Source organism: Pipistrellus kuhlii, unplaced genomic scaffold (assembly GCF_014108245.1).
Source record: "Pipistrellus kuhlii isolate mPipKuh1 unplaced genomic scaffold, mPipKuh1.p scaffold_m20_p_17, whole genome shotgun sequence".
Classification (NCBI taxonomy): Eukaryota; Metazoa; Chordata; class Mammalia; order Chiroptera; family Vespertilionidae; genus Pipistrellus; species Pipistrellus kuhlii.
Genome location: NW_023425482.1, coordinates 22,820,975 through 22,837,783, shown reverse-complemented (window position 1 = coordinate 22,837,783; position 16,809 = coordinate 22,820,975). Strand labels below are relative to the sequence as shown.

Here is a 16,809-nt window from a genome sequence, read left to right as displayed (position 1 = left end):
CGGCCATGTTAGATCCATATAATTTTGCTCATTTGACAGATGAGTAAGGGGAGGCCCAGAGAGTTTGTCTTGGCCCAAAAGTGGTGGCAGAGCTGAGCTTTGAACATGAGTTCATATCAGTAAACCCCAGTGACTCCACACGTTTTTCTGTATGTCAGAGACTTTTCTATTTAACTTGCCAGTCATACAAAAGGTCTAGCTCAGTTTTTTTCCAGGGCCTCCAGACATGCCAGTTAATGGTGACAAAACAAGACTGGGTCAATGAAATCACCATTAAAGCTTGGCTTTGTTTTATTGGTGAAGTTAATGAGAAAGCTGAGTGGGGAAAAAATCAATGTATGGGCTCATCTCTGAATGAGAAACTCATGCAGGGACTTGGCAGTCATAACGAAGAGGTTCTTTTATTGGTATGATGTAGTAGTGGTTTCCCTGTAGTGCCTTCTCTCTCATTCCTTTCATCAATAACACCAGGCCATCCTGACATCATTATCCATATCCACATAAGTTAATGATGCTGATTTCTTCCTCATCACTGAGGTCACTCTACTGAAGGTCGCTGGAAATGCCCCTCTGATTCAGAGAATCCAGTAAACAGAGTAATCTTGTTATACTTCTTGGAAATTGTTTCTCACATCTTAATGGTCTGTAGGCTTCTATTGTTAGAAAAACTGACTTTTTATGTCAAAGTGAAAGAGTTAGTGTTTATTGCTAAAACCATCAATACATTTGATATCCCTACTTGTGATTTATTTGGAAAGATAAGATTGTTTTTAGAAGGCACTGCAAACACCACACAAACTGATACTTCTTCAGCGAGAGAGAGAGAGAGAGAGGAAGAGAGAGAGGAAGAGAGAGAGAGAGGTTTCCTTACTGACACCACTTAAATGCTCCAGGTTCAACCATATTGAAAATCTTTTTGAGAGTGCAACTATTTTAAAACTGATTAAAATTGTAATATTTTATAATTGGAAAATGTATCTTTTCACAAAGAATGTGCTTCTATTCCTGAAATAAGCCTGGATTCTCACAGAGTTAGTATAATTACACAGAAGGCATATATGAACCTGCAGGACTATGATTAGGCACAAACTTTGAAGATTGTCCTAAGCAACACATGCACAGATCTTTTTGTGGTAACAGAGAGAGGGGAATTATCTCTTACAATGAAATGGAAAGCAGAGACAACTTAATAATCAAAAGGAACAAAGAGTAAGCAAAGCAGCTCAGCTCCCCTCTAAGGACTCAAGGCATTTTTTTTTCCCCATAGATGCTTTGAAAGTTTAATAACACTTAAATCTAACAGGACCCACTGTCCTAGTTAAGCACTATGAGCCTCCCAGGGACCTGAGCATTATGGCCCTTAGATGTTCTTGATATCTCCTCTCTTGATGCAGTTTTTAGCCATCTAGCAGCATAGAAGGAATTACACTGGGATGGCCAGAAGCTCTGCAGAGCTCAGACACTAAAGTCAGACCAAACATCCGTACATACTTGAGCTACCTGCCACTAATGTAAAACCTTGACTTTTAACATTGTCTCCTTTCCAGAAAAAAAAAAAATGCCCCAAATATTTACTCTGCCAAATAATTGTGGGTTAAATTCCAAGCTTATTTTCCTTATGGATTTTGGTTTTTGTTTTGTTTTGTGGTAGAGGTGAATGATGACATTGATCTCACATGATTTATGAGAAATTAAATATTGATGCAAAAACCTTAATGTAGTCTTGCATTTGGAAAGGACTCTTCAATGGTGCCAGTAGAAGGAGTGGAGTCCTGATAGTAATATCAGTATTAAGTTATTGGTTCACAACACTGTTCTTTCCACTTACTAATAACCCTAATCTGTGGCCAGTTCCCAGTAGAAGAGAGGAATGGGGTATATATGAGCCTGGAGCCCCATCATGACCCATCATAGTGTTTCACTTCAGTAGAGCAAAGAATACAAAAGACCTCCTGAGAAGAAATAGGTGCTTGTGTCTTGTTCAAGACCAATACCTCTCTATTCACCCCATTGCACTTCTGCTAGATTGGATTCATGTTTCTTTTTTTCTTAATATAATTTTATTGATTTCAGAATGAAGGGAAAGAAAGGGAGAGATAGAGGCATTAATGATGGGAAAGAATCAAATATTGGCTGTCTCCTGCATGACACCTACTGGGGGATCCAGCCTGCAACCAGGCATGTTCCCTAACCAGAAATAGAACCGGGACCTTATGGTTCATAAGTCAACACTCCACTACTAAGCCACTGTGGCTGGGCTGGACTGATGTTTTTTTATAGACATACCAACAGTTTGAAAAAGTTCTCAGAAACCAGTTTAAACAACAGTTTGAAAAAGTTCTCAGAGACCAGTTTAAATTGTCCCTTAAGAAACCGGGTGAATGACACAGTATTATTTCCCCAAATCAATCTATGTAAGCCTAAGGCAAAAGATAAAAGAAGATACTTACAGAGTGTAGAAAAGAGAGACTCTGAGATGAAAGCTTTAAAGAACACCAATCAACAAATTAGATGGTACTCAGAGTAGGGCAACTGAAATGGCAGAGGATTTAAAGATCTGTGCCATTGGGTGAATGTCTGAAGGTATGTGGATGGTTAATTTGTTGACAAAAAGTGAGAGCCAAAAAGCATACCTGGCTACAACTAGGTGTAACCCCAGTAAATTCAGCCTCAGTTGGTACTAATCTGGCAGGCAGATGAAGGAGCAATAGAAGTTACTTGAATCCATTACGAGAAAGAATGCTTTCATACACTTATCTGAAGATATAATGTCATATTTCAGAAGGCCAGAAGTCTCCATCAGTAGAATTATTCCAGATGTTAAATACATATTGTTCATAATTCCAAGGCAGAAAAAGAATCGCATATGGCAGAGCAAGGGGAGAATCACACTCCTACTGCTAAAATGACCTTGAATTTGAGCCTGCTGGGTTTGGATCAGACAGCACTGGTCAAGTCTACTAGGTGATAGACTAAGTTCCTGGGATAGAATTTTCCATTGAGATCAAATGGCACTGTATTTTCAAGCTCTAATTATCATCTTACACTCAGACTTTTGCAGCTGGAAGGAACCTTAGAAATAACCTAGGTCAGGTTCTACAGACAGATTTTGCCAACATGACTGTCTGGGTTGGAAAGTTAAAATTAGATCTTGGCTCTGTAGAGAGAGTGCCTGCTCCGTTAATAATATCTTCTGTGGACTGGGGATGAGAAGAGGGGATGAGTGAGATGTTTGTGTCCATGTAGCGTCATTGTCCAATCTATTCTGAGCCATTGCTTCCTAATTGACACTCAGAGAATTTCAGAGAATCCCAGTGACACCCAAGTCATGGAAGACAGCATTGGGCTTCATCTGCGAGTTATATGAAAAAAAAAAAGGCTCTGTGCAACATTATTGTCTGCCTTTTGTGTACCCTGTATCTACTGAACCTGAAGCAGTGCTAATTATATGTTTGAGTGACAATAAAAATATCCTTACCTGGCACTTAGCATGTGTCAGACACTGTTCTAAGTATTTTCTTTTTTAAAAAAATATATTTTATTGATTTTGTTTAGAGAAGAAAGGAGAGAGATAGAGAGTTAGAAACATCGATGAGAGAGAGTCATCGATCAGCTGCCTCTTGCACACCCCTTACTGGGGATATGCCCCCAACCAAGGTACATGCCCTTGACCGGAATCGAACCCGGGACCCTTCAGTCCCCAAGCCGACGCTCTATCCATTGAGCCAAACCAGTCTCGGCTGTTCTAAGTATTTTCTAAGTTTAATTAATTTGGCCCCATAATAAGTTTATGAGGTTTCTTTTTCCCACGATTATATTTTGAAAACTCCCTTTTAAGAGATGGGGAAAAGAGACCCAGCAACGTTACATGTCTTGTCTAAGACCCTATAATAAGCTCAGAGATAGAACTTGAACTCAGGCAGCCCAGATCCAGAGGCCAAGCTCTTAGCTACTCTGTTGCTTTGCCTTTTTCCGATGCTTGTTCAGTTCACCAATAATTAATGAGAGAGCCTCTTTACAATACCTGAAGGATGGTTTCTGGATGTAACAGAGGGATTTTCCTTACAACTACCCTTACAACACCTTACCTATCAGAGAAAGAGGTGCGGGCGAAACACTCAGAACAGGCTACCAATCCTTTTCAAACAGCTTTTAGAAATAGAAATCCCCAGCTTCTCCAAGCGGAATAAAGACTGCTTTCATGAGGAAAACAAGACAAATGAGGACAAAACCAGCCCTAACATTCTTTTAGACTTAATGAAGGAAGTCATTGGCAGAATAGTGTGTATATACCTCCCTCCTTTTCCCATACACTCATTTCCTTCAGAACTCCTCTTTTGACCTGCTGTGCTGTGAAAATTATTTTTTTAAGTTTTTAAAAGAAGCAAAATAAGCAGTTTACAATTAAACATTTTCTTTATAAAAGACACATGCCTTAACCACAGCATTCCTCCAAATTGTATGCAACCTACTAATTACCAAAAAAGAAACATACACACAACACACACACACACACACACACACACACACACACACACACACACAAAACCTCAGGTTTTGTTTAAGTATAGGCTTTCAATGAAAGAAACATAGTCATAAGACTAACTGCAGCTGTTGAGGAAAAAAAAAATAAAAGGTTGAAATAATAGGGTGTACCGGAAAAGACTGAGGGAACTAAATCTGCTTGCAATAAGAACTCCAAGGGAGGAGGGTTCTCAATGCAGTGGTTTCCCCTGACTTGAGGGCTGTATAGGATGCTTATGAAGGAACATATACTCCTCAATTTTACTGGCATCAGTTGGCAAGTCAAAATCAAGCAACTTAAGCCTGGGGGGAAAAACCACACCACAAAGCCTTCTTATTCAGAGAATGGTGGCTCCATGGGTATGAGAAGTCAAGAACACTGTATTATAGCAAGAATCACAAAGAATTGTTAAAAATCATTTGAGCACATGAATTCTACTGGATGGTGCTGGTCTAAAGAGTATCCCCTATTCTCTCCTGCCTTTGCCTTGCCCACTTCAAGGTCGAAAGTCTTCCATGGCTCATGGCACTTAAAACTCTCTAACATCATTCATTCACCTATTAATTCTGTTCTTAAAGGGCTCTTATATACTGTTCCTATTCTTTAATTTGGAGGTCCAGAAAAGAGAATTGCTAATCTGTCAGCTGTATTTCTTCAAAGTACTCACCATTATCAGAAACTTCTAGTTAATGTCTACAATTATTTGACAAAATTGTCTTTTTCCCCACTAGAAAGTAAGCTTAGTGATATACAGTCTAAAGGCATTTTAGTTGACTCAGATTCTGTAGCCATCCTATGTCCTGATCTCTTCTTATCAGAGGTGACATTAGTGGCACCAAAAAATGAGTAAATAAACCTTAGTCTTGTAGTCTACCTTCAAAAAAAGATGGCATTATTTTCCAAGGACCTGTATATTGAACTTCCTTAAAAACCATATTTTCCAGTAATAAAAATAGGGCAAATGATGGTTAAAAAGCATTTCTGTTTATTCTCTGGATTTGTGAATATATTGACAGAAAAGAGTGTGAAAAAGGAATGGGGTTTCATAGAAAATATATAAGTGGTTCCGTAATTCAAGTGATTCTCATAGAGTTGGTGAACAGACTACAACGTAAGGAGTGGTTCCTCTCATTGAGTTTGATTTTAAGGGACTGGGAAGGAGAGAAGGAGTGAAAGAAGGGAAAGAAGGAAGGAACTGTGTTTATTTCCTTCTTGACACTACACATCCCAACATGTACAAAGCACATGCTGGATTTTTCCCCTTATTTCAGTATTTTGAATAATAAACCCCAGTACCTGTAAAGTATTTTCTCTCACTCCCCTATGAGGTGGGGATCACTGAAGTTCTTTAATAGCCCTTTAGAGATGTTTTGGAAAATGGCAGTGATCATTTTCACAACCATCTCACCCATGTATTGTCATTGGTTTTGTATAGGAAATGTCAGTCTGTGTCTGTGGGTGGGACCATTAAATTATGTCTCTGCAAAGCTGTATTTATTACAATGGCACAGTGTGTTGCAGTCATAGATAAGCATTTTATTCTATCACAGACTTAGGTATGAGGCCATGGGAATACTGAGCCTCACTCTTTGATGTAATGTATGTAATACAAATAACAAGTAACATAAAATATATGCAACATAAAAATAATAACCACCTCTCCCAACATCAGGAGTAGGACTCTTAGACTTTACCAAAAAATAAGATGAAATAGGACACTGTTAAGCTTGAATTTCATATAAATGTTGAAAACAGTTTTAATATAAATATGTCCTATGCAATATTGGGGGCACTTACAGTTATCTGAAATTCAGATTTAACTGAGTATCCTGATAAAACCAGTCATGAGAGTTATTGAAGAGAATTCTCAAAGTAACATGCCAGTTTTTTTTCTTTTTTCTTAGATATTAATGCATACAGATAGCATCCCACTTAACGATGGTTCAACTTAAGATTTTTCAACTTTTGCCAAAACCGGTTTGGCTCAGTAGATAGAGTGTTGGCCTGCAGACTAAAAGGTTCCAGATTCAATTTTGGTCAAGGGCATGTACCTTGGTTGCAGGCACATCCCCAGTAGGGGGTGTGCAAGAGGCAGCTTATTGATGTTTCTAACTCTCCTCTCTCTTCCTCTCTGTAAAAAAACAATAAAAATATATATTAAAAAAAAAAAGCTTTTCCAACTTTATGATGGTACAAAAGTGACACGTGTCTAGTAGAAATCCTCCTTCAGATGTTGGCTGTTGATCTTTTCCCACTAATGTATGTGGTAGGGGACACTCTGGCTGCTGGGCAGTGGCAGTAAGCACAGCTCCTAGGCATCCAGGGATCATGAGATAAACAACTGTTACTCCACAGGGTGCTGTGTTGCCAACATGTTTTGGATAGTGTTTTCAATAAATTACATGAGCTTTTCAGCATTTTCTTATTTTATAGCCTTTGCATGCAATGAGTTTGTCCAGTGACAGGCTAATTAATGGAAGAGTTCTGAGCACATCAAGGGAGGCAAGGCTAGGCTAAGCAATGATATTTGGCAAGTTAGGTGTGTTATATACATACATTTTTGGCATGCAGTATTTTCCAGGCCGTAACTACATTGAAAATCAAGAAGAATCTATCTGTATTAGCCAAATAATATGGTATCTGTGGCTCCAGGTTCTGTAATCAAACATCAGGGGTTCATGTCCTCATTCTGTTTCTTCTCGGCTATGTGAACACAGACAACTTATTAAATGTCTTAATGTTTCTGTTTCCTTATCTTTACATGGGAATAAGTAGTACTGATCGCATACAACTGTTGTATAAATTAAACATAAGATAACATAAAATGCATGGAACCTGCCTTTTATTTTATTTTAAAATATATTTGAACTAATTTCAGAGAGGAAGGAAGAGGGAAAGATGTAAACATCAATGATGAGAGAGAATCATTGATTGGTTGCCTCCTGCACTCCCCCTTCTGGGGATCCAGACCACAACCCAGACATGTGCCCTGAGAGGGAATTGAACTGTGACCTCCTGGTTCATAGGTCCATCAGTGCTCAACCCCTGAGCCAAGTCAGCTAGGCAGAATCTGCCTTCGACATGGGCTATGATTAGTATATCTAATATTCCCTCCAGCTTTGGGATTAGCATATACATAAAATACATTTGTTGAATGAAGAAAGAAAGAAAAAAAATCGAGAGAGGGAAGGATGGAGAGAGAAAGCCCACAGAGGAGGGAGGGAGAAAGAGAGACCAAAGAGTCGCCTAGAGCACCAGGAAGCCCTGGAGGAGAACAGGTATTCAAATATGAAAATAAACACACTTTCTGCTCACACGCAGGTGAACTTGGCTCTGAAATGATTGGCATGTGTTTCCCCCCAAAGGAAACTAGCAACAGAATTGTGTTGTTGCTATTTTTTAAAAAAAGAAAGAAAGACAAAGCTGCCAGGATCTTATCCAAATAAATACATCTGGAAAAGGACCCACCTCTCTACTTATGTGTGAACATAATGAAAAGAGGTGCAGCGCTGACACTTTCAGGAATAAAGGCGAAGAGACTCGTTTCATACAACCTTCCAAAGACACCTTAGGGAAGGAGAGCCTATTGGATAATTAAACCACTTGTCACCCTCCCACACGGCCAGATCTGTGGGGACGTCAGTCCGTCACGTAGGGGACTGTGACGGCTGCTCTCCCAAGGGGGCACTTCGCGTTGGGGAATGAGAAGCTTTGCTTGAAGAGGTCATTTGCTCCATAGATCCGAATAGTGATTGCAGCAGTGACAGGTTTTCTTCTTTTAAGACATGTGGCATACCTTTCATGTATTCACACAGGAAGCCAAGCTGGATTCGCGCTGTGGGTGTCGGTTTATTTTAAATGTTTCAGAATGAGGATTTCATATACTTTTTTTTTCTCAAAAGGAAAGGAAGGGAATAGAGACTGGTGCTATTTTTATGTTCCCTGAATTCAAACATCAGTCCTGCTTATTTTTCTTATTTTTTTTTTTTACATTGTCTAGAGCTATGGTCAGCAAGCTGTGGCTTGCCAGCCACATGCAGCTCTTTGGCCCCTTGAGAGTGGCTCTTCCACAAAATACTATGGCCTGGATGAGTCTATGTTGAAGAAGTGGTGTTAGAAGAAGTTTAAGTCTTAAAAATTTGACTCTCAAAAGAAATTTAAATCTTTGTGTTATTGATATTTGGCTCTGCTTACTATTGAGTTTGCCAACCAGTGGGCTACAGGTTAGCGAGGGCAGCTATTTGAGAAGTTCTGCAGGGTCTCTCCTGGATCGTGTGAATCTGGCATTCTTAGTGACAAAACGACTCCATCCTGGCATGTGAGGGTGGGATGTACAAGCAAATAAGAGGATGTGGCATGGAAGAGCGGTTGGTGAACCAGGAAAGGAAAGAAAGGGACAGCAGCCAAAACAAATGACTGTGAGGAGGTTTGCTTTTCTTTCTGAAGAGGAACTACGTATTTTTCGGACCATAAGACGCACTTTTTTCCCCCCAGAAGTGGGGGGGAAAAGTCCCTGCGTCTTATGGTCCAAATATAGCCTACACATATACTTTAAAAAAAAATTTTGTGTGGTTGGCTCTGTGTGGTCTCTGTGTGCTTGCCCGGCTCTAAAATGGTTCTAAATGCTGCTGTTTACTTTACAGGGTTGATTACATGTGTTTATGACTGTGATGTTGGGTTTTAATGCACATAAAATATTTTAGGACACTATTTGTTTCAGAATCTTTTTTTCTTCATTTCCCTTCTCTAAAAACTGGTGCGTCTTATGGTCCGGAGCGTCTTATGGTCCGAAAAATACGGTATATGGTAGGCTCCCATCTTCAATTTGGTTATGGCAAGTCACCAAGAAGCACATGAGCGGGCAGCTTAAGTGCCTTGTCAGAGACATCTGTTATATTTGGACTTCTCTTTCCTCATCCATTTTATAGCATAAGGAAATATTGGGCAAGACTGGTATTGCCAGGGTGAAGGGGGCATTAGAACATCAGGCCTCAGAGCCAAACAGATCCAAGATCATGGCAAGCTTGAATTGTTTAGCGCCTTAGAAAGTGTACTTGGTCTCTGCCTTCTTGTCCTAATTTTGTAAAAGGATGATTTAAAAGATCAGTAACCTTAAAGGGCTATTTTGTTCTTGCTCACCACAAATCTGACACAAAATAACCTCTGAAATAATGTGAGCTGTTATGACCGCCACCGCCATTTAAATGTCTACCAGTTTTCATAGCATCCTTCCCTCCTGTACCTGCAGAGGTGGTATTATATGAATGTACTTTTATTTTTCTTACTATACATTATGAGCTACACATTCAAGCACTTAAATGTATGTGAAACATGCCCTTCACATCAATGGCAAAAATTCATCAGAACAATGAAATGCACAATATGGGATTTTCATTAGTATAGATTTTAATTCAAAATTGTAGCATACATGGAAAGCCAAATAAATAAAGAAATGTTTACGGAGTCCAGTGAGAGTAATAGATGAGAAAATGGAGAGAGAGAGAGAGAGAGAGAGAGAGAGAGAGAGAGAGAGAGAGAGAGAGAGGGAAAAGCAGACTTAAAAAACACAACAACCCTCTCAATGATTAGAGATACTGATACAGGATGAATTGAATCCATCATAATCAGAAGGCCCTGTGTTTTCTGATTCTGAAAATAGTTGTGTGCAGATAGACATACGTGAGGTTACCTACTCAGAGGGTGCCTACTTTGTAAAACAGCTAGTTCATGTTAGAAAGGAAATCTGAAGCCAGGGAACAATGCAAAGGATATGAATCTGTGATAAGATTACAAATTTGAGAGAGAACCTTGCAGTCCAGCTGTTACAAACCAACTTTATGTCAACAAGAGCTGCTAAATCAGGACCCATCACTACCTGCATATCTAATACCTCTCCTCCAGGCACCTCTCTGCCCCTCATGCTGCTCAGTACATGAGCCTCCCTGCTTTGTCTGAGCAGTTACATGTGGGTTTCTTCCCTGCACTTTTACTCCCGAAAGACTGATGGAATACATAATCAGGTAATGGATAGTACCTGATAAACCCAGGAAAACATTTGTGGGAGGGAGATAATCTCTCATCAGCATTATGAACAGCATTGATCACACAAGTGACAAAGATATACAACCTCTCTTAATGACAAAGGGGTGGTGGTATATGCCTTTTTAAAATGCTAGAGATTTTAGGTGTTTATCCTTAGAAGTTAAACATAGATAATTTGTAATCGGCAAAAAGATTTCTGCCTTATGGAGAAAGGGGATTAGATACATCACAACATTTCCCTGAATAAGTTAGCTTTACCTTGGTTCCTCAGTTTGATCTGGTATATAACCTTGTATAAAACTTGTCAAAACCCATGGTAATAACATTATTAAATCAGTTCTTGATTAGGATTGAAGTTGAGTGCAAGTTGCAAATTAAGTTGTTTCTTTTTTTTAATTCTCTTAAAGTAATAAATCTGAACATTTTAAAAGATTCTCACCTTAGATTTTTTAGATTATTAATAATTAAATTTAGAAGCATACATTTGCTTATTGAGTAGTCTACAATATAATACCTAGGGAACATAAGAGGGATATTAATTTCTATTCATTTGCATAGAACAGAAGAGCAGCTCCATTCCAACATCTCCCTCATTCAAGCAATGAAAACAATAAGCTTCCCTTGCTTTGCTTTCTGTCAAGGACAGAATTGAACAGGCGATCCATTTATATCAGGGGCTGATGGTATTTATAACCTCAGCTACTTTTAGATTGCCTTCATTATAATTTTATCCTCAATTATCCCATATTAGATTATGTTTAAAAATTTAAGCACATGTCTCACCATTTTAAAAGATGTTCCTATTTGAATAATGAAACATATGACAGAATCGAGACTTTTCTTCTGTTCAGAATGACCTGTGTTTTTCCCTACCATAGACATAAACAATTCACAATTTAATCAATGCAATTGCTGTTTGTTTTGTTTTTTTCACTATCCAAGTAATTGATTTTATGCAACCCTCTTGTATCACTAAATAAATGCATCAGTGACAACTTAAGAAGACTGAAAAGGGCAGAGCCATGGCCATTCCCATGGGGTTTGTTTGCATGCTAACAAACAAACTCCATTACCAGGCTGGCTGTCACAGTGAGATCTCCGGGCTCGCTTGTTACTGCTGCAGGGCTGTCCTGACCAATCAGGAGACAGATCACAGGCACCCTCTCTGCGCTGGTGCAGGACAGCTCTGATCAGAGGGCAGCCAGTAGGTTAATTGAAACTCAGGGACAGCGATCACCGCCCAGATCTTGCTGTGGTAGTACTTGCGGGTGGTCCAGAAGCCCAGGTGCTGGTAGAGGGCCAGGGCGGCATCCTGCATCATGCTGGTAACAAGGACCACTTCTCTGTAGCCCTGGCATCCTGCAAACTGGAGGACGGTCCTGACCAGGGCCTTTGCTATCCCCCAGCGCCGGTGCTCCAAGGCTATGGTCAAGTGGACCAGGTGCAACTGCTTCTTCTGCATGGCGGGCTCCTCCGCGGGCAGAGCTCCCACCATGCCCACCACCTGCCCCTCACACTCAACCACCCAGAAGCAGGAGGTAGGATTTGCTGATGTCCCACAAGTCTGTGTGCAGATAGTCGGCCACAATCTGGGTCCAGGGGTATTGGGCAAGGAACCTCAAGGCGGAGAGCAGGGTGAGGCCGGCCAAGAGAACCAGGAGCCAGGAACCAGAGACCAGAAACAGGGCAAGGGGCACCCCCAGCAAGAGCACAAGTGTTCTTGGCAAGCTTCAGGAGGTGGTGGAAGGTGCGAGGAGCATGCTCAGCCATGCCCTGGGAAAGCAAGCCCATGACCCACGGGCGGTCTCTCTCCTGGTACTTGCGGATGTGGTAAGGAGCCATGGAAGACCTGTGAGTCCACAAGAGAGCCCTGGGGAAAAGAGAGGAAGCCACGTGAAAACTCTCACCTTTCCCACCTCCGGAAACAAGAGAGAGACCTTGCTCTAGGGCTCGTCTTTCTGCTGCTGCCCAAGGAAGCAGGTCACAGCCCCCGGGAGAAGGTGTAGGACCAGAAAGAACTGCATTTGATCCTGGCCCCATTCCTTTCTGGCAGTGTGACCTCGGGCATGCCACCTAACCTCTCTGAGCCTCCATTTCTTCATCTGTACCACAGAGTAAAATCAAAACCTGCCTCCTGAGGTTGGTCTGAGAATCTGCTAAAACACCTATAAAGCTCTGGTATATAAAGTACCCTCCCCTCCACCCCCTTTCCTTTTTTCCCCCGGCTCTCTTTTCAGCTCCATATGATACCCATGCAGAGCATGTGTCCCCTACCATTTGTGCCCTCTGCCAGGGCACAAACATTATAGGAATCCTATATGTCACCAGCACAGCTTTCAGCAAAGGCTCCTTCCCCCTTGACTGAAAATGTCTAGGCTCCTGAGGTGGCACATGAGCAAACATCAACACTGGCCCTGCCTTGAACGCCACAGGAGGACTGGGGAGCTCCAGGCTACACTCAGAGCCCTGTCCTTACACCCATGCCCACTTACCCGTCACCACAAAAGCCTAAATGTCCAGGATAGTCTCAGCCTGGCTGCTTCTCTCGGCCTCTGATCCACCTCCAGGAAGATTGTGCAGGGCCAGTTTGTTATCTGGAGACCAGGCCCTGGAGGCAACCTCATTGGCTAGTTCCTGGAAATTTGTTTTGTTTGCTTGTTCTTATTAGTTGCCCTGGTGTGACACTGGGTAACAAAAACCATACAGGTTTCAATTGTACCACTCAATAAAACATAATCTGTACTCTATCGGATGCCAATCACCCTAAGCAAAGTCTCTTTCTTTCCCCATTGGTCCCATGTTGCCCATCTCCACTTATTCTCACCTCCCTTACCTTCACTTCCTTCATCCAGCCCCCCTAACTCCCTTCCCTCCAATAGCTGTCAGTCTATTGCATGTAACCATGCCTCTGGTTCTGTTTCATCGTCAGTTAATTTTATTTCTTCAGTTCCACATATAAGTGAGATCATATAGTATTTGTCTTCCTCTGACTGGCCCCAATCCCATCAGACAGCATGACAGAGATGACAGTTGATTCAAGACATGTACTAGCACCTGGAGAAATCCCAGAATAGGCATCTCCCACAGGTTAATATCCTTCACACATTGGGATTCGTGGTCTCGCCAATTCTCATCAAGCCACTGGATTTCTTGTGCAGAAACACGTTCTCGTTTCAGCCACCAAGTCACTGACTCCATGTATAGGGTTTAAATCAAAGATATGTACAGGACATTAAACATGTACCAAAGGAACAGTGACCTTAAAATAAGGTCACAGTCAGCAGCCAGGTCTACCATCCAATGCTGAGATCAGATACAAGCTTCCAGGACAATTTATTTCTGAAGGTTTATCCCAGTTTCACCAGGCCAGCATGTGGTGCACACATTTGCCAAGTGGATACATCAAACTCAGACTTGATTAGCTCACGCAGCAAATGCTACTGGTCTGCCGGCCGCACATTTAGAAGCATTTCTAGAGGAGGACGGAGGGGCCTGACTGGTTATGCTCCTGCTTGCTGATGCACATCTGCTGAAGGTGGACAACAAGGCCAGGATGGAGCCACCAGTCCAGATCCAGACTTGTGCTCGGGTGGTGGCCATGGCCCCCTGGAAGTCCAGGGCACATAGCAGAGCTTCTCCTGATGTCACACATGATTTCCTGCTCTCAGTGGTGGTGAAGCCGCAGCCACACTCCTGGGTATCTTCCTGAAGTAGTGGCTTGGGTTCCAGCCAGCCAAGTCCAGACAGAGTTTGGTGTGGGGCAGGGTGTAGCCTTCGTAGTTGGGCACAGTGTGGGCGACCCCATCCCCAGAGTCCATAACAATACCAGTTGTGTGGCCAGAGGTACACAGGAACAGCACAGGCTGGCTGGCCGTGTACATGGCCCTGATGTTGAAGGTCTCAAACATAATCTAAGTCATCTTTTCACGGGCTGCCTTGGGATTCAGGAGGGGCTAGATCAGCAGCACCGAGCGCTTCTTGGGGGACACATGCACAAGTTATAGAGGGTGTGGTGCCAGATCCTCTCTATTTTATCCCCGTTGGCGATGATGCTATGCTCCATGAGGTATTTCAAGGTCAGGATGCTGCCTTTGCTCTGGGTCTTGTTGCCCACATAACTGTCTTTCTGCCCCATGTCCAACCCATGATGCCCTGGTGTCAGGGGCACTTGAGAGTGTGAGGGATCATGACCCAGGGCATCATCCCCAGCAAAGCCAGCTTTGCACAGTCCAAAGCCATGGAGGGTGAGGAGTGCAGCCATCTCTCCCTCCTTCCATGGCCATCTGAGGGGGCAGCTGTCTCAGGTGCAGAGGAGTGAGAGCAGAGCACAAGAGAAAGAGGAGTAGGAGCCACTGCAGTGAGTGAAAGGTCAGGGGCATTTAGGGTGGAAATAACTTCTTCCTACATTTCTGCATATGTCTGCTATACCTTCTTTTTACTTTTACTGGAAATATTTAGTTCCTAATGGAAAAACTCTGAATCTGAAAGCTCTATTATTAAATATCAAAAGCCTATTTGGGACAAATTATATATAAAACTATACCTATAGGATAAAAAATTATTTGATTCTATTTGTTTATATATTTATAATTGTATCACTCTTATATTTATCTGACAATACTATATAAAAACATTAGATTTCCTAAGAAATGTATTTCTATCAACTTAGCTTCTTATTTAATAAAGTTTTAATTTTAAAATCTACTTGAACCCTTTTTAATAATGTCAAATGAAACTATAAATGTTACATTTATAAGTTTCTGTAATTTTTGCAAAATAATGTTTTTGTTTTATCAATTTTCCTTCGATATTTTTTTATTTTTATTTTTTGTTAATCCTTACCTGAAGATATCTTTCCATTAATTTTTAAAGACAGTGGAAGGAACAAAGGTGAGAGAGGGAGAAAACATCTATATGAGAGAGACACATTGATTGGTTGTTTCCCACACATGTTCAAACCAGGGTAGCTGATCAAGCCAATAAATTGTTTCCTACACAAACAGATACATCTAGATCTGCATATATATTAAATATTTGTGTGTTCTTGTTGACCAAACATCTTGAAAGAACCAAAGGAATATAATGTTGTAGATATAGGAAAACAAAAATCATCTCCTAGAAGAGATTTTAAAATGTCTTTCTCATAATAGTATTTTTTGATGAAAATAGTGGGGAATATGGCACATACACACAAATAAATATCCACACGTGTTAAATGTTAATAAGCAACTTAAGTGTAAACTAGAGGCCTGGTCCACAAATTCATGCTTGGGTGAATCCCCTCTGGGTGGCCTGCAGGGATTGGGTTCCAGCTTGTGTACCCAGCCTGGCATCCCTTCCTGGCACCCTATCTTGGCCTGGTGTCCTCCCTTCACCTGTTCCACCATTCTGCCTGCAGGTTGACCAATTGGGGCCGGGCCTCCTGCTGAGCTCTGTCAGTGCCTGGGAGTTGGGCAGCAGCCCCACCCTCTGTGATAGACTCCTGGATCACACAGACCTGATTTTAGGTTTCGATCCTTCCTCTGTTGTAGAGTAGCTGGGTGATTGGGTAGTTATGATATATATATTGAAAAATATATATGTATACACAGATACATATAGTAGTACATATATAACATATACATATACAGAGAATGTATAAACTGCTTAGAATTGTGTTTAGAAATTATCAAGTACTCAATAATTGGTAGCTGTTATTTTAGCCATATATTTTTTTAACATATTTTTTATTGACTTTTTACAGAGAGGAAGAGAGAGGGATAGAGAGTTAGAAACTAACTGCCTCTTACACGCCCCCACTGGGGATGTGCCCGCAACCAAGGTACATGCCTTTGACTGGAATCAAACATGGAACTTTTCAGTCCACAGGCCAACGCTCTATCCACTGAGCAAAACCAGTTTTGGCTAGCAATGTTTTATTAAAGAGAAAAACTTATGCATTTGGTCAACTGGCAATATTTCACTTATAATGTTACATAAACCTTAGATTTTGTTCTTTAAATTTTAAATCAGTATTTGCCTTAGCTTTTAACTCTGGAGTTACCTTTTCATCTGTAGCTTCCATAAGTACCTAGCAAAGGATCTCTGAATTAGCCTTGGATGCTTTGTTGATGATTTTCTAATGCATCTCAGACTCAGAGCCATTCCTTCTCAATTGCTTCTCACTCTGCAACTCTCCTCCCCTGCCTTTGCATAGTGATGGCTGGGTCATGTCTTGGTTGTTTTGGTTCATGGCTTGGTTT

General features: G+C 41.2%; 1 pseudogene; it reads right to left on the bottom strand.

Annotated features, from left to right (window-relative positions):
* Positions 1-11,517: 11,517 nt before the first annotated feature.
* Positions 11,518-12,490, bottom strand: LOC118720582 (annotated as a pseudogene).
* Positions 12,491-16,809: the final 4,319 nt, after the last annotated feature.